The 27,159-nt window shown below is 46.3% G+C and overlaps 1 protein-coding gene across 5 annotated transcripts in view; it reads right to left on the bottom strand.

The window, feature by feature from the left end:
* The window catches only part of MYPT-75D (Myosin phosphatase targeting subunit 75D), a 410,236-nt gene that overhangs the window by 141,113 nt on the left and 241,964 nt on the right, over positions 1 to 27,159 (bottom strand). For 2 of the 5 annotated variants that reach the window (XR_010562827.1, XR_010562829.2), the window contains one exon: positions 21,847 to 21,885. The exons of the other annotated variants lie outside the window; for them this stretch is intronic. The gene's annotated coding sequence lies outside the window, so the exon portion shown is untranslated. The remainder of the gene's footprint in view (positions 1 to 21,846; positions 21,886 to 27,159) is intronic. 5 annotated transcript variants of the gene reach the window in all.

The raw sequence follows: 27,159 nt of genomic DNA, 5'->3' as shown, positions 1-27,159 counted from the left end.
GACAACTGAAACTACAAAGTACGAAAAGCCTAATGAAAGGCACAAGGGTACGGGGCAAACTGATGTGCCGAGACGTGAACGGGAGGCCAGGCTAACGGGACACACATGGATACAGCAGCGTTGTGCAGTGTTTCGAGTGCCGGCATTCTAGAAAGCTGCAGGGCGCTGTCGAACTCGAACGTCGGTACGAAGCGAAACTACCCTCTCTCTAGCAGTAAGCAGGGCTAGCACGGCGCAGATACAGCTTTGCAGTAGAGGCAGTCGGAGAGAGACGGCATATTCCAAAGTCAGAGCTATCTTTCCCGGTCACTTGTCGCGACGGTTACGCTTCAGCCACTGTATTTACGCTATGGTATAGTAGTGGTATCCTAGTAGACTCCATCGCAACAATCTTCGTTACCACGGCTCTCCTGGAGATGGATATAACACAACAAACAGCAGCAGTTAGCCTTCTGATATCGCCAAGGGTGAGACGGGGCCAGTCACGCCAACCGCGGTTAGTAATCTTTGGTTCTCGTATGAAGTAGTATTCTGACATCACGGCGAGTAACTTGTCCCATAGCCTCCTTAGATGCTACGCTAGTATTTACGTCCGCTCTTCTCCAATATCCTTAAAATCGCACGCAGCCGCTCAGCGTGTAGCAGCGAACGACGTCCTCGACGTAGCCGAATACTTGAAGTCTGTGGACAGGAAGGCAAAACATGATTTCTAAGGCTTGCTAGAAAGCAGTGGCCTCAGCGTCCCGGCAAGCCCGGCCGCCGGCACGTAGCCGCTTTGCAGTGGCGTACGGACGCCGCGTATAGCAGATTGTTTGCCTTTTCTGTATGGAATTAGGCGAGAAAACGTTGAAGCGATCTCAACAGAATCTATTTTGTAAACGTCGGCGGCCCTTGAAGCGCCATCCGCTACGGCTTCCAAGGGAAAGGGCTAGATAGCCGTCGTCACCGTGTTGATAATTGAAAGTCGCTAGTCAAAAGCATTCACTATAGTGCGGTTTCGTATTAACAGGTCTGTGTGGATTTGCTGTGCCTGTCAGGTGACTATACCCACACAAGTATTCTTATCGAAATTTATTGCTGAATTACGTATAACAGAGTCACTCGCTGGTACTGCAATGCAGGTCACAACATCATGGCTATATCAGGAGATTCCAAGGCATATGGATGTAGGGAGCTCGTGCAGTGTTTGTGTATGTGCCGTGTGTTGTGGTTGCTCTGTTGTGCGCAGTTTTCTATGTTGCGTTACTCTGTCGTGACTCGAGCAGTCTGTGTTGTGTTGCTGTGTCGTGACTTCACCGAACGGAAAGTGCAGAATGGTATGGCAGCTTTTTTTTTTTTTTTCGTCAGCTTTTAGCGCTATTTATCGGGCCGCGTAGGAACTATACGGTTTAGTAATTCGAAGCCTCTCCAGGTAGCGCTAAGCGCGTTGTTTACACAAGGTGTGTGTGTGCGTGTGTGTGCGTGCGCGCGCGCACGACGGATTGATGTATGGATATCACTATGTTTAGTAGTCAAGGTTTCGACGAAAATTCGTCTGGGCAGGCATTGAAGTGAAAAAGGTTTGCAGTCACTGACCAAGTCAACGAACGTACCCTAACCCGGTCCTCATGAATACAATTTATCCGAACTGCGGGGTTTCAGTCTATTGTAGTAAGTGTGGGGGTTTGCTCGATTTAGAACACATGCTTTTCCGCTGCTTGGCGTTAGCCGGTGATGGTTCTCGAGGTGAACAGTGGTGGCAGCGGATGCTGCACAGTGAAGTGCTGGCGGACCAACTCAGGGCTGTCCAGAGGGCTCGCGTGACGGCAGAGGGGCTCGGCCTCTCTGTCCCGACGTGGGAGCAGCCCGCATCAGTCCCAGACTGATCCCTCAGGACCTAAATAAAGTTCATGCCATACCATACTGACCAAGTCAAACGAAAAGAAAGAAGTTTCGGAACCCTGGGGTTGTCTACCGGATTCCTTGCGGCAGGTGCAGCCAGGTCTATATCTGGCAAGTTCACACGGCGACTCAAGGAGCACCAGCGTGACGTCAGAAATGAAGACATCGCTTCTAGCGTGCTTGCTGAGCATGCGCATACGTCCGGACATCACACTGATCGTGACAACGCGGCAATTTTATCCAAAGAACGAAATCTGACAACGCGGCTTCTTCTTGAGTCATCCTTCATCCAATCGACAACCGGTACTATGAACCGAGCAGCAGGAAGTATGCCAATCATCTACAATCAGTCATTACGTCACAAACTTAGCCATTAATATGCCACTACTCGTCTTGTCCGCCTCATTATTAACAAGGAACCCGTACGGGTTCCGAAACGTCTTTCTTTTCGTTTGACTTGGTCAGTGACCGCAAACCTTTTTCATATCCCGATGTTTACGTATGTTCAACGCCGCGATATTCTAGCGATGCCATTCCTTTTCGCGCTTGGACAGTGGTTACAGCGACGCTCCGCCCGCGTTATTAACATGATCAGCCGGCCGTCAACGGTGGGTGATAAGCGTGGCAGTCGAACGGAAGGCATCGCTACAAAATCGTATCGTATTTGCACCTGGTTCCTCGTATGCGCCAAAGAAAGCTTAGCGAGAGGTTTTCTTTTTTTTTGTTCTTTTTTGCAAATATCAGAACGTACACTATGCTTACGACGCGAACGTTGTTGTCCAGCTGCGAACTAGCACAGTTCGAAGGCTTAGTCGCATCCATCGCTTCGCTTGCCTGGAGTCGGCCATGTTGGTTTTGGAGAGGGAGGACACGTTGCTCCCATGCATGAGGGAGGAAACTTGCTCCATTTAAAGACGAACGTAGGGGACATCGCTGTTTCTCCCTTAACGGAGCAAGGGCGCTCCTTTTTTTCTTAGAGTGTGCTCAAAGCTTAGTAACATGCTGAAAGTTTCCCAGTCGCAAAAACGTGTTGATATCTCTCAGGAAAATGCGAAAACTCACCACACGTCGTCAACAGCACGTTCGCTGTGCACATTCCGGCGCGATCCCGCGTACCAGCATGGCACCGGGCGATATACGGCGCTGTGATCGTAAAATGGTGGCGTCTTTGATAAAACGGTCCGTATTGGGCGTGACAACGTGCGCGTGCCCCACTCAGCGCGTAAATGAATGAATGAATGAATGAATGAATGAATGAATGAATGAATGAATGAATGAATGAATGAATGAAACCCTTATTTTGAGGACGGGGTCGGCTCTCGGTCGCTGTTGGAGATTAGGTGGTGTAACGTCTCAACACGGCCAAGGGCATTACAGCGAATTCTCACTTGAGTGAACTTCAAGGGACCGAAGGAAATAGTTCACTTAACTGAAAGTTCACTAAACTGAATATTCACTAGACCAACATAAGACATGGCATACAGAGTGAAAAGTTTGAAGTGCAATTCATGGAGCAAAAGACATCGCATCCATAGTGCTAGAAATGTGTGAAATGGAATTTGTACATATCAACAAGTACAAGGTTCATGACAGTTATAATGCTGCCTTTCTCACTTAGAAAAAAAAAATCTGTAATCCTCTTTTGCACTTGTACTTTTAAAGCACAGGAAGTAAGAAAACTGTCCAAAGAGTCAATGTTTTTGTACGCTTCTTCTGGCACAGCTTGCTGTTGAGATACAAATTCTCTGCTTTCCAATGTACCATACAACCTCAGCTAGAGTTATAGGGCTTGAAACTGGCTCGGCAGTTGCCTCTTCTTCGTCTCTTCTTCGCCCCTTCTTCATCTCTTCTTCGTCTTCATCGCCTCTTCTTCATCTCTTCTTCGTCTTCATCGCCTCTTCAGGGGCGCTGTAGCGCCAGCGGCGTTACATTGCCGCTGGAGCGGCAGTTTCATGAGGGCGGGCATCGGTTCTGATCGTAAAAATAAGCCTTGGTCCTCTGAGCGAGTTCGTTAAACTGAAATATTGACTGTTCCGAAATTCGTTTAAGTGAAACATTTTTGCACAGAATCTATAAGAAAACTGCCGGGGATTTTTAAAAAGTTCGTTATTCTGAAATATTCGATAAACCGACGTTCGTACAACTGAGAGTTTACTGTATACGTTTGCCACACGGCAACCCCCACCCATCTATCAACACCTATCCAGAAGTCCACCCAGCGTTGACACCTACTGCTGATGGGTCCACAAAAGGCCCTTCTACCAGCACCTGACAAGTTGAACTAATGGTGAAAAAGGGCCAACGTCGAATGCTACCGTGTACGGCTTCGAGCTCAGATTCCCAGACTGTTACGCGCTTGCTAAATATGCGGGGGCGTATTTAGCAACATCGGAAGCGGATTTCGGCGTTACGGTGCGATATCATGGGCGGCATATTGCGACCGATTCGACGATTGTGATTGGCCACGATACAGCCAGCAGATTCCCCAGTCTAGTCGTCGCTAAAGGAAGACGATAGTATTAAAAGCGGAGACATTTCGTGCAGGGGAGGCTGACGTGTCCTGATGTGAACTCAGACGTTTAATATGCTCCTGCATGGAGTGGGCTTCCGTATCTGGAGCCAGTGCAAATAATAGAAAAAAAACCTTTTTCCTTCATTCCTACTACCGGACGTGCTCGTCGATGGGCTTGGTGGATTTCCTGGCCCAAACGCCACTTCGAGCCGCAACAATGGGACAGATTATTGGCTGAGGTGCACCTTCATCTCGGTCTTTGGTCTTCCGGTTTATGTCGACTCTGGAACTTGCAGGTGCATGTTTAGTTCCGTCGCTCACACATGGGCTGGTCGACCTCTCCTACCCCACTCGAAACAGGCCACTTTATTCGTCATGTGTCGTGATGTCTTTCTATGTATCAGGGTTAGTTTTGTATTCGATTTCTTAGGGTTCTAATTTCTCCGTACAGTAAGTGTTGGATGTTGGATCTCCCTTGTGAAAAAGCTACGTAGCTCCAAATAAGGTGTTGTAAGTCTGCTCTGCATGACTCCTGACAATGTTGCATCGGGTATAAGTGTTCGTAGTTGTAGCTTGTGTGGCTAGCTACCATTTGTCATCTGTATTAAATTAAATTCTGGGGTTTTACGTGCCAAAACTACGATTTAATTATGCGCCACGACATAGTGAGGAGCTCCGGATTAATTCTTACCACATGGGGATCTTTAACGTGCACCGAATGCACGCTACACAAGCGTAATTGCATTTCACCCTCATCGAAATGCGGCCGCCTCAGCCAGTGTGTACGCAGCGTTGGCCATAACCTCGATCAAAAGAACCTCTAGCGTGCGAGTAAACCCGCCCTTGTCGTCAAACACGGGCACTGGAATAGCTCTTATTAGTAGTCTGCGTTTGCTATCTGCTTTCATTTTGGTGCGAATGTAATGCATCAGTGCTCTGCTAGGAGAGCTTTTGGTCGACATCTTTAGCTAGGGATCTCGGTACGCGGAGTTGGGCGAAAAGCAGGGGTGTGGGGTGCTGCCCGCGTAATCAAGCCCACCCGCTTGCATAGCAACTGCGAGTATATATACAAAACCATGCGCTGGCTCTAAGGCCCAATGCGATGCGTCGCGATAGGAATGCCGCGTGTGCAGCGCGCATGGCGTTCTCCGGCGTTTGTAACTCAGAGCTTCGAAGACGACCAGACAAGTAGCGCTTGGAGAAAGGCGGCTAACGAGGCCGCTTGATGGACTCGCTTGGAGATCGTCACCACAAAGGCATGAAGGAACACCGGCGTCGCGTGAAGCAGGGAAGCGCTACACCTATGGCAAGCTCAACCCGCCTTTTTCATGGCGCGTTGGCGCATGCGCCCTGCTCGGACGCGCGCTGCTCCAAACACTCGTGCCATGTTCTGCGCTGAAACCCCACTGGTAGCTTGACGTCGGTGCGGCGTCGAAAACGCGCGGTGCATAAGACTGCAACTCCACTTTAAAACAGAAAGTGGCCAGGGCTTCGTCCGAGTGGGTCGGACTGCATCGTGAGCCAGGTACTTGCCGCCTTTCATTGATGGATGGATGGAAAAATTTTATTGTGATCCGGCCATTAGGTCGCGCTAGTTTCCTGGCCCGAAGCGGACCGCTCCCACGTTGGGACCGAAATGCCAAGTCTTTGGGCCGCCTCGCGGGCCCGTTGGACGGCCCATAGCTGTTCTTCGAACGTGAGACCACAAAGAGCTGCGTCCCAACGCTGCCCAGGGTTGTTCTTGTCACTGCGCAACGCGGAGCAACGCCACAGCATGTGACTAAGATCTATGGTGTTGTAACATTTAGCGCATGTTGTAGGTGTAGAGAACTCCGGAAAGATCTTGTTGATTAGAAGCGGGTTCGGATAGGTTCTTGTTTGCAAGAGCCTTAGCGTAATGGCCTGAGCTCTATTTAGTTTACTGAGCGGAGGAGGGAAGACCCTGAGTCCTAGGTAGAAGTGCTTGGTTAGCTCGCTGTACGTGAGGAGGTGGCCCCTGCAATCTGGAACCTCAGCATATTCTTGCCTTGTGGATGCCCGGTTGGCAAGTCCTCGTGCAGCATTGTGGGCAGATTCGTTGACGTTCGCGGGAGCACCGGTGATATCTCCCATACGAGCAGGAAACCAGATGATCGTGTGGGGTTTGACGACCTTTCCGTCTAGAATCGGCAGGGCCTGTCCCGAGATTACTCCTATGGCAAATGCTCGGACGGCTGCCCTAGAATCGCTGTGGATCCGGATCTCTTTAGGTCTAAATGTGCCAATGCGATAGCTGCCTGTTCTGCAATTTCTGGTTGAGTGGTGTACGTGGAAGCAGAGTTCATGACTTCACCTTAGCCGTTCAGAAGGACCGCTGTGAAGGCTCCTCTATTTGACATGAAAGCCGCGTCGACGAACGAGCATCCTTCAGCCTGATTTTTAGCTTCCTCTAGTAGGGCTTTGGCTCTGGTTTGCCTTCTGCCCACATTATGAATGGGGTGAACATTCCTTGGAACAGGCATGACTGTGATATTCTTCCACAGATTTTTGGGAATTACTCTATGGTTATGTAGCCCTGTAATTGGTATACCAGAATGTGTCTTCCTGATCGCGTGATGGACTGTCTAATGAACCGAGCTCTTTCTTGTGCCTCTGCTATTTCCTCCAGTGTATTGTGCAGCCCTAGTTGCACGTGTCTTTCAGTTTCTGTGTACATAGGTAACCCAAGAGCTACCTTGATTACCTTCCTTAACAATGCACTAAGTTTGTCTCTTTCGGCTCTCCGCCACTCGTGCATGGCTGCTACGTAGGCGAAGTGACACAGCACAAAGGCGTGAACTAGTCTGATGACGTTGCCTTCTCCAAGCCCATGTCGGCGATTAATTACTCTTTTGATGAGCCTGATTGCGTTGTCCACTTTCTTAGCGATACTTAGAATCATTTGATTCTAAGTATTGGACCCGTTGGCTTCTTTCACCAAGCCCAGGACGCAGATGGAATTCACCCTTGGTATGGCGCTTCCGCTCCTGGTATAGAGCGTTATGTCTTTCTCCCCAGGAGGAAGCCATCCACTGGGTTTGTGGCCTCGTTTCTTAGGTCGGTATAGTAGGAGCTCCGATTTCTTGGGTGAGCACCGGAGTCCCATCGGAACGAGGTATTCTTCAATGACGTTTTGTAATCTTCGTTCTCTTTCTCCGTCGCTGCCTCCAGTACACCATACTGTGACGCCATCCGCGTAAATGGTGTATTCTATGCCTTCGACGTCTGAGACTTCTGGCGAGACCTACCATGGATATATGCAAAGAGTGGGCGAGATGACCGCTCCTTGGGGTGTGCCTCGGTTACCTAGCTTCATCGTATGTGATGTTAAGTCCCCAGCCTTGAGCGTGGCCATCCTTCCAATGAGAAAGGCTTCCACATATTGATGAAAGTGACTACCCAGACCGAGGTTCGGAATTGTTTTGAGTATAAAAGTATGGAGGATATTATCAAAGGCTTTCTCCATGTCTAGTCCCAGTAATGCTCTCATGTCCATAGTATTGTGGCTCATTATTTTATTCTTGAATAGGAGTATGGCATCTTGCGTAGATAGAACAGGTCTGAAGCCGATCACGGTGTGAGGGGGTAAACATCGTGCTCTTCCAGGTACCGAGATAATCGATTCAGTATTGCATGTTCAGCAACCTTTCCCACGCACGATGTGAGTGAGATCGGTCGTAAATTCTCGAGGCCAGGAGACTTGCCCGGTTTTGGGATAAAAATGGTGTGGGCAGTCTTCCATTCACCAAGAACGTCACCGCTCTTCCAGATGTTATTAATTAGTTGTGTCAAGTACTCTATGGAGTCGTCATCCAAATTGCGGAGCCTCTTGTTTGTTATCCTGTCGGGACCAGGGGCAGATCTTCCGTTGAGGTCGTCTAAAGCCACCCTGACGTCTCCTACTGTGAACTCAGCATCTAATGTTGGGTTGCTTGTTCCCGTATATTCCAATCGAGGTGGGTGTGGCTGGTGCGTGTGCTCGATGGATAGGCACCTATTCACTAGCTGTGCAATAACTTCTGACTTGGATGAGTCATTCTGTGCCACGTGCAGGATTTTACTTAACGTGTGGCGTTGATTCGATTTTGTTTTGCTGTCGTCTAGTAGGTGCTTCAGTAGATTCCAGGTTCCTCCTTTTCTCATTCGGCCATCTATAGAGTTGCAAACCTCATCCCACTGTCGCTTAGAGAGGGTTTTGCAGTGCTCTTCTATCGCTCGATTGGTTTCGCCAATTTTCTTTCTCAGCCTACGGTTGAGTCTCTGGGCCTTCCATCGGTTCAGTAGAGGTTGTTTAGCTTCTATAAGGTGCGTCTTTTATTGATGGCTAGCAAATTTAACGAAAAACCCGTGTGTTACACTTGGGCGGCACTTAAAAAGATCACGTTGCTGATGAACTCTTGTTGCAGCGTCGGTCCTGACTTGCTGGTGGTGGCAGCGCGTGTCTGACTTCACGTACTCGTTTAAGGCACGGCAACACTGGGCCGATACGAGACCGACAAGACGCACACGTCACCGATTGACCGACTGTTCAGTACAGTGCGTCACTGAAAGCATTTTCATCATACCAGGCCGACAACGACGCAACCGACAGGCGCGGGTTGTCGCACTGCGGCGTGCTTTTTTCTCGACGGCATCGACAAAATCAGTGAGCCGATTATCGTTCGGCCGAACCCTGCGCGATCGGACATCGAATATATAATTAATCGCGCTCAGAGTGAGTCACAACATCCCTACGAAGTTGAAACGCACAAGCATCAACCCTCTGTAGCCGTGCATATGAAGTTTAAGCCAATGTTGATCCTGTTTAGCGAAGGTTAAGTCTGGCGCCGGCGTGTTCGTGCAGCCGCTACCGGCCGACTTGAACTGAAATGTAAGCAGATAGGACGAAGAAAACTGCTTTTACAGTAATGTTCTGTCTTCGGCGATTTCAAATCAACTACACTTCGCGCGACGCGTACACAATAAGCGGAAAGCGGCGACACATCGCTGTGCCAACATCTGTACGTCACCGTAGGCTGCCGGTCGCATTCGCTACGTAGATGGGTGGATCTGTACGTGTTATGCTGACACATCTCTCAATTCCAGAGATGTACTGTTTACCTCTGCGTCAAACAGGAAACAAGAGACGGTGCATACGGTATACAGCAGCATAAACAAACGTCTCGCTCAGTTACACCAACGGTATTAGTGATGGTATACGCGTTTTCGCGAAACAACACGGCCTACAAATGAGCGCTTAATTTATGCCACCACAGTTTTCTCTAATAATGTTTCATGGTACGCGCAAGCTGTAACAGCCCGTAATATGTTATCTGGATCACAGTCGCCGTTGTTTAAGTGGATCGGCAGCTCATATTGACTTGTCTCAGGGTGGAACAACACGGCACATATGCGGATATGTCTGTTTTGCACAGTTTTGACATTATTTCATATCAGCGATGCACCGTTTCCAGAATGTTTGACGCTAACAATGGTCTGTGTCTGTAGATGTCGATGTAAACAAGTGCACCGCTTTGATAGATCCGGCGCGGAAAGTAGCGCTCAAAGACTTCTTAATTATGCGAAACGTCTAAATGCTTAAAAAGAGTACAAAAAGCGAGCTCCAAGTGCAGAAATCAGCGCCAACAAAATCCAAGGCAGCCGTGTCAGCAGAGGGAACTCAGCGTGCCTTTATCGGCCGCACTGTTTGCACAATAGTGCACTCAGGCCTGCTCATTCAGTAGTCATTGAGTGTTTCATGCCTTCCAGGAACGACATTCTGCACCGGAGAAGCCATTAATAACGATTCACGATCCACGAAATACGCAGCTGACACGCACTCAACATGCGCGCAGGTACACAAATCAAGCGGCGAAAGCCTCGGCACCCTTCCAAAACGTTTCCAGCAGCGTGCGGCAGAGGGCGGCACAGGAAAATGGAAAAAGGCGGATTGCGGTCCGTGCAGGCACCAGCCTTTCGAAACTGTGCAAATGAGCGAACAAGCATTAAGTATAAACCCCCATGCAAGCGATCTTTCACGCGACAGCGACAAGCGACGCGATGGATATGGCTGTCGCGTTCGCTCGTCGCCTACAAGTCGTACCCCATGCGAGCGATGACTTCGAGCGAGGTCTCCGCAGTGTCGCCGGTAGCAATATAGGCGCCGAAAGTAGCGTGACGCGTGATTTATTAACTTAAATTGATGTGTTTTACTGTAAAAAGCAGCATAAAATATTTCTGAAAGTCTTCCAGTAGGTTCTTATCCTTGCACGTATAAAAATTCAATCGTTTGCTCGTTCCGTGCGACAATCGGAAGCACATGAGTTATGTACATCCAGTTCCGGCTTCGCGCTATTGGCTAGTCGCTCATAGCACTTCCGGGCGACGAGCGACTAATTCTAGATTTGCAGAACCGGGCGATCGCGCGACAAGACCGAGCAATCTGTTCAAGCGACGGCCCGATCCGCCGCTCGAAGCCGTCGCGCACAAAATCGCGCTCATGGGGTTTAGCCTTTACATTTATCGTCGCAGCGGCAGCATAGCTCGGAACAGCTGCAACTTGACTGCGCTAGTTGCGCCGACCGCTTACCGTATATACTCGTGTAATGGCCGCACCCGTGTAAATGCCGCACGCAGAACTCCTTAAAATCCTTCCCCCCTCCAAAAAATATATTACAAAATCACCCGTGCGCAAGCTGCACCCTTGATTTTTTTAGAAGGTTGGCAATGTTATCTGTTGTGTGGTGCGAGTATTGCGAAGTTTTTTTTCTTTCTTTTTTTTTAATCGGTGGCAACAGGGCGGCCTAGCCGAGTTGTCGGCGCCTCCAGATAGCAAGAGCACAGCCTCCGAGATTTAGCAGCTGGTTCCGAGACGTTGCCGTAGGTGGCGTGTGAGGCGTCACCATTTTTTCAGAAAATTGAAATTAAATTATGAGGTTTTACGTGTCACGATCTGATTATGAGGCACGCCGAAGTAGTTACTCTGGAAATTCGGACGTGCGCCTGAATCTAAGTACATGGGTCTTTTTGGATTTCACCCCCATCGAAATTCGGCCGCCGTGGCCAGGATTCGATCCCACGACCTTGTGCTTAGCAGCGCAACACCAACGCCACTAAGCAACCACGGCGGGTCACCATTTATTCCAGCGGGCAGGTGACGCGCTACGGGAATAGCCAACAATAGCCAGAGCCAATATAAACAAGTACTGTAGTTAAATAAAGGTATAGTGAGCTATATTCTAGCGCACTCTAATAAAGGCAAGTACCACCGATAATATTTACAAAAATAATGTGCCTATCCCCATGTAATGACCGCACCGCCGATTTTCACCCCAAATCTCGGAAACACACCTGCGGCCATTACACGAGTATAGACGCTATTTCGGACGCAACGACCACAGAAATCCAGGCGTTAGTACCACAATCTGCGCAATGGATAGACGCAGATTAAGCAGCGACAACAGGTAACACAGGAACATGCTAACAAAACTCGTCGGGAGGTTTGTGTACGACCCGTCTTTATGCCATGAAATTTCCTACCGATTCACAAAACTGAATTGCAGTGAACTATAATAGCTATTGACCCTTTTCGCGGCAATCGCGTGGGCGCTGCCATGTTTGATCACGTGGTGAAGCGGCCATTGCTTTCCTCAACTGCCTCCGTTGCCTCCGCGTTTACAATGTGTGAGTATGACGCCGGTGCGGCTGAGCAAACCTGTTTCGGAAGAGATCTAAGCGGTGACTAGGTGGACAACACAAAGCTTTGGCCACAGCTTCAGAGAACAATGCAAAAGCTCTTTGGAAGCTGGTTATTAAGCTATGTCCAAACGGCGCGAGCAGCGTATATATGGTCCTTGCTTTAAAAGCGAGGCTAAATATGTATATTCCAAGCTATCCAAACTTTCCGCTGATGAATTCAATCAGGATTAGTGTGTTTTGCTCTTCGTTCTACATTTGGCAAATATTTTGAAGCAGCGGCTTCTCAATTTCCTTGGTGCGGTCACCGTCTGATTATTTCTGCCTAAACGCTCGCGGGTGTGCTCCATTCCGATAGATTTGTTATTGCTGCGTGCAAGGCTTGAAACGTAGCCATTTTGTACATTGCAATACCTTGTAGCACAGATGAATTATCGCTAGTAACTCCCTTACTCTTGCAGACAGTCACGAAACGTTCAGCTTCGAGCATTCATGCGCTATCGTTGTAGTCCGTCATTTATTATGCGTATATGGTGTCCATATATTCAAGTGTGCGCCCATTCACTTATTGATACGTTGGCGATAGAGTGGGCGTAAGATTTTGTGCCAGTTGGGGTAGATGTGTGTAGATACTATGCGCGAAACGTGCTATGACAGGAAGTGGCACTACTCCCTTTGTCATTGTTTAACGAACGGCACTCCATCTTGCCGACGTTCCGGCGCTGAAGCACTTTCTTTGAAGGTTAGCGATACAACGCTGTTGGATGAGCAAATTTCTGTATCCCCGAAGAAAGCCGTACGGACAGTTGCAGCAACGGTCCGCTCACTTGGCTACACAGATTCATTCGATTCCTTAATATGCCAGTCACTATCTTTGCAGCCAACTACTGCACACGTCTTCAATCCACATGATTCAATCCGGCATGATTGGAGCACAGTGAGTTGGAGAAAACTCAGTTGCATTTCCGACAGCTTATCGCACAGAAGCAAGGTGGAAGCGGTTATGGTTTCGTATTCGCGCGCTCTCGCTGAGGCGACGTGCGGCGCGCGCCGCCGAAACCGCCATCTCGTTTCTCTAGAACAAACTGCCCCGCGAAAACGGCGACCGGTGCCGCGCCATAGACTGCGCAGTCAACACTTAATTTTACGCATGTTTAACATGCCGACTTTTTACGCAGCTTTGGGGCGAAGTTTTCGCATTAGAGTCCCTAAAGCGCAACTTACGTGCGCCCTAACAGTTCGACGAATAAAAAAAAATTAATAAGAAAAAGCGTAGTGTATCACAAATTAACGCAATTCGCAACAGAAATTATACACAATGTCGTGAAACTTGGCCACGTTAAGTGCGAAAAAACGAGGAAGATTCCAGCGCGAAGTTTCATTTTAAAAACGTGCGCAGCTTGCACTAGTGGTGCAAGCTGCGCGTAACAGCGGAGCTTGGGATCACGTAGCTTTTACGTGGCTTGCCTAAGTTGCTTGTAGGTTTTGCGAGGTTATGCTAGGTTTTGCTAAGTTGTCTCGGCGGGCTCGACGCTGGAAGTTTTCGAGCAGTCGCAGGGCGGGATCGCTTTCTCGGCGACGTCGAGCGTTCAGGCGCCGACTCTCGCGTACCCTGGACTGAAACTCGGGATCCTCGACTCGGCGTCGCCTCTTCTTAGGCAGCTTCAACGCATGTTACGGAACAGCTTGGCGGCGATGCATCGCTGCTCGCTTGGCAGTACGGCGCTCTTCCTGGTAAGCCGCTTCTCCTTCGGGGATTCTTCGGTCTTCCCATGGCGGCAGCACATACGCAAGGAGTAGAGGAGGCGAGAGGTGTCGCCACGCCGGCTGTTCGGAGCTTTTCTGTTCGGAGCCTGTGACGTCACGACTCCGCCTTAAGCGCGTGAGGTGCGAGGAGGTTACGTGGCTTCGCATTCGCGCAGGTGGTTGCTAGGCAACGTGAGGCGGCGCACAGCTGGGCTGAGTTTTCTGGTAACTCTCCACGGCGGAAACAAAAGGTTCAACTGCTACGCGGTTAAAAAAAAGCAAGCAGTTTCGCTCGAAGCCAGATCAAATCATTCAAAGCAATATGAAGGTTTAATGTTGCGCTTGAATTCCTCGGACGGTGTTCTAACTACACGGGCGTGTTACATGTTGGCAAGATGCAGCACGTGAGGCAACTGATGCTGGACACAAGGCAGAGCGCCTTAGCCGCTACCAAGCGTCTCACAAGGCCGGCCTGATGAGCGCTGTCAGTGGCGTCGGAGGCGTCCCACCTCGATGGTGCACGAGATAAGATCGACGGCTGTAGTCAGCGCCCAGTGAAACATTAGATGACGTTAGCTTAAAAGTTTACTCTCCATTACGCTAAGGCCAGTGCGTACACAAAGCAGCCCAGCAGCAACGCTAGCGTGCGCACAACGACCACGCCAGCAGCGGAAGACAGCACGCTGTCCTGGCTGCGCCACCGAGCCGACTGAGCGCAGCGTTGACGGTGAGCGCACCGTCAACGTCACTACGCCTCGTCTTTTTGCATCCAAACCGACTCCACGTATCTGAAAAGCCTCTGACCAAACTCGCTCAGTGCGCAAGCCGTTGTGCTCCGTTGCGCCTTGCGGGTGGCTGGGCGGACGTCTCGAAAAAAATGTACGCAACTTTTCGATACACGTACCTGCTCATCTCTTATTGCCTGACCCAAAATGGTTGTGGTGTGATGTCTACACGCCAAACATGGCGCTTGCTCGAAGCGAAGCGGGGGAGCGCGGCCCAAGCAGCAGCCGCATCAAAAACAGTTTATTTTAACGCGGTTTTTACTAGTTATCCAATTCACACGGAGATAGTCATCTTGGCGACTTTAGCCGACGCCGAGAAGGCTAGCGTCGCCTGCAGGCTGTGTGAGGGATTAAAGGGGGCTGTGTGGCGGATGAAAGGCAAATGGAAAGCTATTGTTGAGCAGCTCAAAGGGGCACTGAAGGTGAAGCGAGAGCGGAGGATGGAGCTCGAAACTCAAATCAGCGAGTTGCTTCAGGGAGGGGGCTAAGGCCAACCTGCTAGAGCTTGTAGTTGGCGAGCCTAAAGGGACACTAAAGGCAAATACTAAGTCGACGTGGACTGTTTAAATACCATTCCAGAGACATCGCAACGCTTGTTTCGTGCCAAGAAAGGACTTAGTTTACGAGAAAATTGCATTTGAAGGGTCGAATACCTTTTCCGAAATTCAAATCTCCCGCCACCCAACCGGGGGAGTGGTGACGTTGCATACGCCATCACCGCTCTTTGCTGGCGTCGGTGAGTAAAACGGCGCCCGACAGACGGCGGCACCAAGCTATGGTGGCTAGAAGTTATCAACGTAACCCAGCCAAGATAGAGCGGCGGATTCGCCGCTGCAACTGCTTTTTGGTCAAGTGGCGTAGACCGTTCGGGCATTCCGCGACATCACATGGAAATTTAATTCTCTGCTACTAGAAGTTTGTGCGAGTTTCGCGAGCCAGCAAAACCAGCGCAGCACTACGCGATCAGGAAAGTATTGAAATGCGAAATCGTGGGCAGCGCAGAGACGAGCGAAAACGAAACCTTTCGATCACCCGCGTCATTGTCAATGGAAATTTCAATGAGTTCTTTTTTCTAAACATGAAATGGGACTAGAGAAGTAGCAATTTATTTCAATTCATAATACAATATGATGCTTTTTTTGCAAGTGAGTGCTAGTGACAGAATTTAACTCAGGAGTGCTTTCGTCATCGGGTAAGTGCTTGAATGTCCCGGGGGAGTTTCTAATGATGTTGTGCATTTACCTCAATTTCTAGATTATTAAGGCTCTGTTCGCGATAATATTGACGCCGTACAGATTCTCGAGCACTAATCTATAACTTTAGCGTGGCTTAGTATTTGCCTTTAGTGTACCTTTAAAGATGAACGGGAAAAGTGGGCGAGCCGGAAGATCGGGTGTAGTCTATATCGGCGCAGGCGGCGCGTAATCCCGGTTCGGAGCAGCGTCAGGTGGAGGGGCGAGGCAGCGCGGAGTCTCTGGCAGAGACAAATTTATGATAACGAAGAGACAGGCAGGAAGCTAGGGACACCTAGAGGCCGTAGAAATGCAGCTGGCGCCAGCACGGGGGCTCCACAACGCTACGACGATGTAGCGCAGCAGGCTTCGGGTGGGCCGGGACGAGATGGAGCGGGAGTGGACTCGTTGCCGCGCGACAGTTGCTGGTGGAGGGCCAGCTAGCGCGAACCAGAGAACCGCAATCGCAGGCTGTAGGCGAACGATTTGACGCTAATCGTGTCATTAGGGGTCTGAATTGACGACTTGTGTACGGCGTAATGGAGGCAAACTGGGGACATGTACGAGCCCTGCTCCCAGGCCTTTTGCACAGGATGGCATTCACTACAGTGGTGCAACGGGCAAGAGGGCAGATAATAGGATGAGCCACAAAGCAACGGCTTTTTGGGAGGGAACCCCGAGGCCACCGGTGTAAACAAAGATGCACCAGGAGAGGCACCAAGGCTCTAGAAACGTAGAGCCTGAAGGAGAAGAAATAGACATAAGCACCAGTACCAAGTTAATTCAGACATAGGGTATATTAACATGCAAGCTGGTAGGAATGGGCTGAAGCGAGAGGAAATAGAAGAGCGGCTAAGGCAGGAGGAACTGATGGTATACGGGTTTATGGAGACATCTTAGGAACATGGAGTAACCACCCTGTAATCCTGACTATGCATGTGAATATTAGAATAGAACAGAGGGGAGCAGAAAGGGGGGTGGCATTGAGGCATTCATTCATAAAGTTATGGATTGGCAAAGGGTAAAACAGGTATGTAAGGAACATTTATGGCTAAAAGGGAAAGTGGCAGGGGAGCAGACGCTCCTTGGCTTTGTGTACCTGTGGACAGGAACAAATGTCAAGGAAAAAAGTGGGAGAATGCATAACAAATGACATTAATGAGCTAGGAGGTGGGTGCGAGATAATTATACTAGGAGACATGAATGCACACATTTAATATATGGAAAGGTACAAAGATTCAACAGTCAACATGCTGCTAGGTATGTGTGAAAGGCATGACTTAGTTGTATGTAACAGTACTGAGAAGTGTGAAGGGCACATAACATGGGATGTAGGGAGCCTGCAGTTGACGATAGATTATGCACTAATGTCACATAGGCTGTATGATAGGCTAGTGATCACAAACTTATCAAGCTGACCTTAGAAGAGAAACGAAAGTAAGAAGGAAGCAAGATGAACAACCAGGTGGGATTTTTTACTCAGAAAAGCTACTCGAAATAGCAACCCAACGAATCGAGGAAGTAATTTCTGGGGATTCTAAAACAGAATGAACATACGCAAACATAACATGACTATTTCAGCTAGAGCTTGCTGAGGTACAAGTTGGGCCCAAAGGGAAACCCAATAGCTGGTAGGATGAGGAAGTTAGGAAGGCCACAGAGAAACGTCAAGAAGCCTCTAGGGAACACAGATATTCCAAACAGAGGGGTGACCAAGAAACTGATGTAGACAGTAAATGGGATAGCTTCTTAAACTGTAGAAAGGAAGCATCCGATTTGATCGATGAGAAGATTAGACAATGATGATGTGTAGTGTTTAATGGTGCAAGGGCCAGCTACAGCCAAAGAGTGCTATGACATATGGTGATGGGTTATAACAATGTATTAGGAATGGCATGAACAGTCAATTGCAAATAGTAGATATGTGGCTGTAAAGAGGCCTAAAGCAAGTTGCTGTAAATTGCATAAAATAGATGATTATCAAAATAATGACAGTGACTCATGATGTGGGCTATGAATAGCAATGTTCAGTTATGAAGAGATGATATAATAGAAAGCATGCAAAAGCACTAGTGCCTCAAGAGGGTTCTTGAGGCCAAGGGCTGAGAGGCACGTGCAGTGAAAATGTTTGCAGTGCAGCTGCAGCCTGCAAGGCGAGGCTGCGCTACAAATAGCCTGGCCAGACAACTTTTACGGTGCTTACGTCTGCTAAAAACTTTAAGACTGTTCTAAAATCAGAGAATGCTGAAAGAATGCTGGGTGAAGAGGGATGTGCTCCCGATATGCTGGATAAAAGTACTTTTTACACTGTGCTTCTATTTCAGCACATTCAATAAAAACATGGAGGACTGTAAGAATGTCGCAACACCTATCACGTAGCGGAGGATCACTTTCTGTAAAGAGGTAAGACTGCGTTCCATAGGTATGTCCAATCCTTAGCCTGCAAAGAAGCACTTTCTTGTGTCTTGTTGTTTTCTGAGATATCCATTTCCCAATTCTTGGTTTGATCATATGTAGCTTATTTGACACTTCATTATACCACTGCCTCTGCCAAGATTTCCACAACTCATGGTGTAAGAAAGGCTTTAGGTCTGTGGCAAGGATGGCTATGTTTGTGTTTGTACATTCAAAAGCTACTGACGTGGCACTTTCATCTGCAGCTATGCTGCCTTTAATGCTTCTATGGCCAGGTACCCAGCATACTATGACAACTTGATGGTCCTTGTAAGCTGAGCATAGCAAGCTGTACAGTTAATTATAAATTAAATTCTTGTGCTTTTGCAGACTCACTAGAGCTCTAGCGACACTCAATAAGCCTGTGGACACGACTGTTCTTGTAATGTTCATTTGCTTTACGAGTTTAACTGCCGAGAGGATTGCATATGCTTCCACTGTAAAAATACATGCATGCGGATTTAGTGCACCACACGTTGAAAAATAGAGTCCCAGAGCTGCGTAAGTAACACCAGTAAATTATTTGGAAGCGTCCGCATAAAATTCAATACACAAATACTTCTCCCAAAGTTCAAGAAAATGCGAATGTAAATGTATGTGCCCCAGGTGCTCGTTTTGATATTTCTACGAAAGAGATGTCATATTGTATGGTCTGCCATTCCCAAGACAGTTGAAGCCTAGTAGGAGCCATTAGGACATTCTGTAGAATGGGGATGCCCATTTCTTCTGACAGTGCTTCCAATCGGAGGGACAGAGGAGGCCTAGTGGCTGGGCGGTTACAAAAGAGCCTGGCCATGGAAAAGTTGTGAAGAATTGAATGACATGGATGATTTACGGCCGATTTTACCTTCAAGGCATAGGAAAAGCTTAAATATGTCCTTTGGGAGTACAGAGACTATTAGTTAGATTCGACGCATAGGCTTTGCACAGGACTAGTCTTGAAGGTGCCTGTAGCAAGGCAGATGCCTAAGTGGTGGATAGGATCGCACTACGCCTTGCAGAATTATAGACTATTGCTCCATAGTCAAGACCTGATAATATTAAATCTTTTGTACAAGCTTATAAGGCATCTTTTGTCGCTTCCCCAGGATGTGTGTGACAAGAGCTGCAGCAGATTCATAGCCTTGAGACGCTTTGCTTTAAGATGGTACTTCAGTTGCAGGACAAAAGTTAACTTGCACTCTAAAATTATACCTAAAAATTTGTGTTTACGGCTCGCATATAGTCGTTCTCCGTTAAAATCTATTACAGGGTCCGGCAGTATACCTCTTTTCAAAGAAGTGGACGCACGTATCTTTTGAGGTTTTAGTTAAAACCGTCCTCGTCCGCCCACTTAGGCAATTTATTTAAAGCAAGCTGTACGTGTCACTTGCAGATACTTAGATTACATGATTTGTAACATATCTGATTGCCATCCACATATACAGCATAAAACATTGTACATGGTATGACAGTGTGCAGAGAGTTCATTTTGACAATAAAAAGAGTGCAGCTCAGTACACCACCTAGTGGAACCCCAACCTCCTGCATAAAAGGACAAGACAGAATGTTACAACCTCTAACATGAAACAAGTAATAGGAGAGGTAACTCTGAATCACATTCAGTAAGTTGTCTCGAACTCCCACTCCAGACAGATCACAAAGGATTTCAAAGCGCCAAATTGTGTCGTATGCTTTCTCCATATCTAAAAATACTGACAAGAAAAGCTGTTTGTGCACAAAGGCATCGTGGATATTTGTCTCGATGCAGGCAAGGTGATCCGTTGTGGATCTACCTTCCCTAAAACCGCACTGCAAGGGATGGAGTATTCTGTTGCATTCAAGAAAAGGGATGAGGCACCGGTTAATCATTTTCTCAGAGTTTTCATAGACAACTTGTCAGAGCTATTGGCCTATAACTACTGGGTGAGGAAGGGTCCTTGCCCTCTTTGAGAATAGGAATTATGATTGTTTCTTTCCAGGCAGATGGAATGTAGAGAGCAGAAAACATGGAGTTAAAGAGTGGCAGTGGTCTGTGTGTTCCAGGGTGCAAGTGTTTGATAATTTCATACATTATTCTGTCACTTCCTGGAGTGGACTTGTTACAACAATTTAGTGAGGCCTGGAATACTGCCATGCTAAATGGACGATAGTATACTACAATGGATGTGCTTTTCCGATCCAGAGCCAGTCTCTCTGCTTGTTGCTGGTATTTTACAAATGTATCTGTGTAATTGGATGTACTGGAGGCGTACTCGAAATGTGCTCCTAGACAATCAGCCTGGTCCTCAAGAGTGTCTACTTGTGTATTCACTAATGGTAGAGGATGAGTTTCACGGCCTTTTATTTTGTTCACCCAGTTCCAGGCTTTTCATTTGTCCGTATGATAATTGATGCTACTTATGTATCTTTCCCAACTTTCCTGTTTAGTACAGCGGCATGTTCATCTGCCTTGTGACTTAATCACCTTGAAGTTAATTAGGTTGTCTGTGGTTGGAGAGGTAAATGAGAAGATTAGAAGAAAGGGGACCCAATGATTATCACAAGTAAACAAAAAAGGATAGAAAAGCAGCTAACAAATTTTGAAAAAATATCAACGCCTTGAGTAATAAGACTAGCCTATAACAAGAGCAGAGGCTTATAGTTACAGCTCAAGGTGTTTGGCTAGGGATGAGGCAACGGAACATATAAGAACAATGATGACAGAAAAATTTAGAGAATAAAGAAATGTTGCATGTATTTTTTTTAAGATGAAGATAGACCAATTAGTGCAGTGGCTCCACTTGAACGACAGTGGGAAAGGGCAGAGAAGAGGGTTCCTCGTAGCACATCAACAGGTCCTGATGGCATCTCAATTACGTTAATATAGACATTGCGCCCAAAATCTAAGCAAACAAGAACAGAAATAGTGGAAAAAAAACGATAACAGATGGTAAAGCCCCCAAAGGGTGGAAACTAAGCAGGATGAGCATTATATATAAGGGAAAGGGGGACAAAGCCGACATAAACAACTACCGTCCCATAACAGCGATTCCAGTGGTTTACAGGGTGGTGATGCAGATTATAAAGGACCGACTGCAGGCATGGGTGGAGAGTGAGGAAGTGCTGGGGGAACTAGAAACTGGGTCCCGGAAACAAAAGAGGTTAGAGGCCACTCTATTCTGATTGACACAATGTATTGAAGTAGCAGCAATAGAAAACAGGCCCCTATGGCTGGCATTTCTGGTTATAAATGGAGCTTATGACAGTGTAATCCAAGAGAATTTGTGGGACATACTGGGCACATTAGATGTGGAAGATGGAGTAATTCATCTTTTAAATGATATCTAGAAAAGTAACAAGGTGCTTATAAAATGGGGAAAAACCGTATCTGAGCCTATAGCGATACAGGAAGGGCTTAGGCAAGGGTGCCCTCTGTCACCTTTGTGTTTCATGTTGTATCTACAAGGGTTAGAGACCAAATGAGAGAGGAACGGACTTGGCTTCAACCTTTCTTTTTCAAGCAAGGAGAAGGGATTGAACAGTTGTTACCAGAACTGATGTAGGGGGATGATATAGTACTTACGGCTGACAACAAGGAAGATTTACAGGGCTTGATGGACATCTGCGGTAAAGAGGGATATAAATTAGGTTTTAAGTCGGGTAACGAAAAATCGGCAGTCATGATTTTTAATCATAATGGGGGTGGCGAGCATGGGATGCAGGAGGTTACGCTGGAGGTAGTGGGCAAGTACAAATATCTTGGCGTGTGGATAAACAATAGGGCAGAGTACCTAACGGAACATGAAAAATATGTCACAACTAAAGGTAGCAGGAATGCAGCTGTGATGAAAAATAGGGCACTGTGGAATTACAATAGGTATGAAGTGGCAAGATGGATTTGGAAAGGAGAGTCAAGAATCATCACTTAAGGAAAAGGTTAAAGAAACAGAGAGGGGCCAGTGCAAAATAAGGATGCAGACGAAATCAGCACTTGGAACACACAGAACTTTCAAGCAGGAAATTGCCAAAGAAAATATCTGCAACAATTCTAGGGGAAGCTCTTTGTTATTTGATGCCACAACGGGATTGATGCCACAACGGGAATATTGAGGACTAAGACGTACAGTCAAGTATGAAGGGATAGACATTATGCCGTGCATGTGGAGAGGAGGAGGAAATGGCTGAACACCTTATACTATTCTGTAAAGGGCTTCACCCTGCAGTTGAAGGCAACGGGGCTAATCTTTTCAAAGCATTGAGGTTTCGAGACAGTGAAGGAAATGTAGTCTTTAAATGGGTAGAAATAACCAAACGGAGTTTAACTGATTGGTGGCGAAAATCAAGGCAAGAGTGAAATTTCACCCTCCACTAAGTACAAAACACACTGCTAGTCACGGCTAGATGCCGTGTTCCGCCACCCAATTTAAAGGGTTCAGCCTTATCCATCCATCCATCCAGCACTGTCTTGGCAGCAGCTTGCATCCTCATAAATAAAGGCAATTTCACATTTTTTTTTTCTGAAAAAGCAGGCCATTACCTCTGCCAAGTGTTATACTCAATGACGTAGAATCCAAAATCTGATCCTTCTGCAAAATTTTAACAAGAGCAGTGTAGCAATAAGCGCAAAACTTCTCAAACATTTTACACGAAATATGCACATCCCCCTATGTGTTATGTATGCGGTTTGTTGCCACGAAGTGGTGAATGCCCAACAACTTTCACAAGTGACAATTCAATCAACAGTAAATAAAATTTAATGACTCATTATCGCTGTCATTTCTGCGCTACAGCGTGAAACCTGTATGGCTGGCTGCGCTGTACCGTGGTGGCTGCGACATCCAAGTATCTCATGTTCGTGCTGTTATGAAGTGTGTACAGAAGATACAAATCATTATATATATATATGTCACGCGGTGCTATGCATGAAAGTGCTCGTTTTATGTGATGTGCATGTGCTCAGAAGTAAACCATGCATAAGCGTTGCCGATCGTGTTTTCTTATGACCGACAGAGAAGCCCCGTCAAACTGGCTTTCTTTTTTTCTTCCTACATGTATTGTTTGTTTCAAAAGTTGTTACTGCCCTTTTAAGGATACTGCTATCGGTGGGAAGAGTCTAGTGTACATCTTAAGGGTTACATGTATTAAGACATACAGTGCTGTCATGAAATGTGGAAGCACCTGAGAGTACTAATGTAATTAATGCTAATATCAGGTGGCCTTCACTTTTACCATATGGGCATTGGTGTGAAGATCAGGAACTTGCAGATTGCATGAAGTAAATACCTCCATATCTTGAGATGCAATTGGCTTGCATATCCAAGAATCTGAACTGCTTGGTTTTTGCAGGTGCCCAAGCACAGGCTGTTTCAGCAGACACCAGTATGGCATGGCAGATGAACATATTATGGATCAGAACTGGATGCTTCCTTTTGACTCTGTACAAATTTGCGTTTCTTGATGGAACCAATATACATGTAAAAATAGACAAGTGAGACTGACCAAAGATAAGGTCGATATAGGATATTCTGCTGGCAGCCGGCAGGATCACATGAAAGAAGTTTTGCCAACAGTTACACACTGGCTAGGTATAGTTATGTTACTAATGAAGGCAGAGTCAGCCAAAGGAAATATTGCCGTTACTTCGTAGATCCACCAGAGTTCATTCTGTGGTTCACGTCATTTGTTTTGTTCACAAGCCTTCAGTTTAATATGAACAAAATTTATTACTGGTACCAGCATAATATGTCTGGGAAGTGCATTAGGTTCTATCCTCTGAGTTCGCCGACAGTCAGGGCTGAATAATGTACCTTAAACTGACTTATGCCTGAAAAGTATGGCCATGAAGTATTTTGCCAGTGCTCTTTCGTGGGTGCTGGATGGTTAAAGTGGCTATCCCATTTATCTTTACTTTTGAAAAAAAACATCCACTTTCAGCTGTGCTGCCAGATTATAGAAAGTGTTGCCTTGCATATTCTCATTCATTGGCATGCCCATGGCCACGGTGCTTTGCACCTGAGAAATTGACTGCTATAACACTATTAAGGGTGCCTATTCGCTGTAATTACAATACTCTGAACACAAGTTCTCATAAATATGTCAGCCTTAGTAATGTGATCGAAAGCTAGCCAATGAGGATGAATTGATGACATTTTTTAGTGACTCTGTTGGCAGAATATCTCCTCCGCAGGTTATATTAGCCGCGTGGTTTTGGTCAATGTGCTACTTTTTTTTTTACGCAAGTTTACCGCCCAGCTAGACGAGATATCGTCAAACCATCAATTTTAGAGACATACACATAGGCACATTTTTGTTTTATTTTGTCGTATTATAAACAGGAAATGATACATCAACCCAGCTTAGAATAACAACATTAGCTTAACTTATGCACACAGTTAGCTTGCAACATATGAGAAAAAGATATTGTTGCATAACCAATATGAACCAGTCCTGTAAAAAATATAATACATATTTATGTCTTGAGTGTATAAGTTCAGCTGCTCATTTGACACACACAGGAACACGTAAACACAAAATGTATGTGTATGTAAACAAAACAGTACAACTTACCCCATTAAAACATGCCATATGAACTCGCCCCTATCGAAGATGTTGTAATACAGTATTCTGCTGGCCTCATTTAAATTTTATCCACATGGTGTAGTTACAATATTTTATACCTGTACATAAACCAGTTTATGAACTGTATCCCCTGTATGTGAAAAGCGTATTTTAGACCAATGATAGTGTCTGAGGGAGCAGTTATTTTTTATTTAACCTTTTACACTGCTTATTAAAGTGGTCAAATGCTCTTGTTGATTATGTCACCTAAACAACTCATCTTGTGTTTAAGTATACCAGCACTGAAATACTGAATGCAGCTACACTACTTTTGTGCACTAGTGAGATAAATTTCACTGCTCATCATTCTGTCACATGTTGCTCTTCAATCATACATGGCGACTGCATTTGGTGTCACGATTTGTAGAGCTCATTTTCACTTGGACCTTTCAGTCAAGTGAGCAAGTAAAATCTCTCTGTTGGACAATCAATTTGGTGGAAAACCACCATTGAACCAATAGCTCGAAAATATTTCTTGCCCACTGTTGGTCAAGCCTAATGTATATGGAATACATCACTTCAGGTACACCAATAACCACACAGCTTAACTCATACATAAGTAGCTGACAGACAGAGAAAGATGTTGCACGTATGCAACTATCACACATCCCTTGATACGTGAATTACCCAAACGTTCAAGAGCAAATCACTCACAACCGTGCAAGTGGGAACTGAGCTTTAGAGTAGTTCCAATATCTGAGCAGGTTCATCACGGTGCTGCTGTCTGCAGGCTTCTTGTCTACATATAATAGGCTCTTTCTATTTCATGCATATGAAGGTAAAAATACACGGAAAAAAAGTTTATCATTAAAACATACACAAGTGCCAATACATGCATATTCACAATCTGTATACAGTAAGTACCAGGTGCAGAAAATGGAGATGTGTGAAGCAGAAAACCTTTCAAATGCCGATTTCTTTTGAATATTGACATAAATATTCTAGTCTGGATTTTGTCATCTGTGTCAGAGGGTAGAATATCAAAGGAGCGCCGCAAAACAGATGTTGTATGTAGTTGCCCATTATGAGTGTGCTAAACCAGTTGCACCAAACATAGCCATCAGGGTGCAAAGCACTGGACCAGTAAACAAGTTACACATATGAATGCACCTGACACATTCAAAATCTTTTGCACTGATCATTTTGAGTTCTACTGTTTCATATTCATACTGTTGGCATACAAATAGTCCACACACACAGACACACACACATATATATATATTAAAATTATGGGGTTTTACATGCCAAAACCACGATCTGATTATGAGGCATGCTGATTAATTTTGACCACATGGGGTTCTTTAACATGCACTTGTATGCACTTGCACTTAACATGCCCTTGTACACGGGTGTGTTTGCATTTCGCCCATATCGAAATGGGACCGCTATGGCCGGTATCTGATCCCGCGACCTCGTGCTTAGCAGCGTAACATCAATGCCAGTAAACAACCATTGTGTGTGTGTGTGTGTGTGTGTGTGTGTGTGACCTGCAGCAAAAAGAGCTGATGTAATCAAAAAAGTGTGTGTCTGAGTACTATGTTGCTTTTCATGGTATCTCAGTTTACTTAAAGTAGTTCATACTTTACAGACTTCTTCGCATGTTTATGGCCGAAAACCACAGATATGGTTGCCTATTCAAAACTAATAAAAAAAAAGTGTGACATCAATATTAATACAAAACTTAAGTAGTGGATACAGGTGTATTTAAGTAACAGGAAGCAATTTGTGGAAATAGTGGCTAAGCGGTCCCCTTCCCTTCCTGTGTTGTCAGGAGTGCTGCAGCGATCAGTATTAGGACCGCTCTTCTTTCTACTGCATATAAATGATAGCCGCCGTGGCAGGAATTATTAGATCCCCCGACCTCGTGCTCAGTAGCCCAACACCACAGACACCGCGCAACCACGGCGGGTCAAACTTGGTTCCACCTCTCGAACATTAGGCTAGGGTCCTACAAAAGTAGATGACCGTTTCAACCTTATTAAAAGTGCTCGGCAAAAATTTCGATTAGTCAATTAGAGGCTAAAATAATGAATGAATTGTTAATCAAATAAAGAAATAGACCATCCCTACTCAGCAGATGTGCGATTGTTCGCGCAAGATTGTTTTGTTTTGTCATGCGAAGCAAATGACCAAATGACCATGAATGATTCTTTGCTAGCAATTTATTTTTGGTGCGATAAGTCGAATATTCAAATAAATTTTGATGAATCAGTTTTATGAGCGTTTCCAACAAAAAGAATTCGTAAATTGTTCCATTAAGGCAAGTAACAACATCATA

This window comes from Dermacentor albipictus, chromosome 1, assembly GCF_038994185.2.
Source record: "Dermacentor albipictus isolate Rhodes 1998 colony chromosome 1, USDA_Dalb.pri_finalv2, whole genome shotgun sequence".
Taxonomy (NCBI): domain Eukaryota; kingdom Metazoa; phylum Arthropoda; class Arachnida; order Ixodida; family Ixodidae; genus Dermacentor; species Dermacentor albipictus.
The sequence above is the reverse complement of the archived record's forward strand: the minus strand, read 5'-3'. Positions and strand labels throughout refer to the sequence as shown.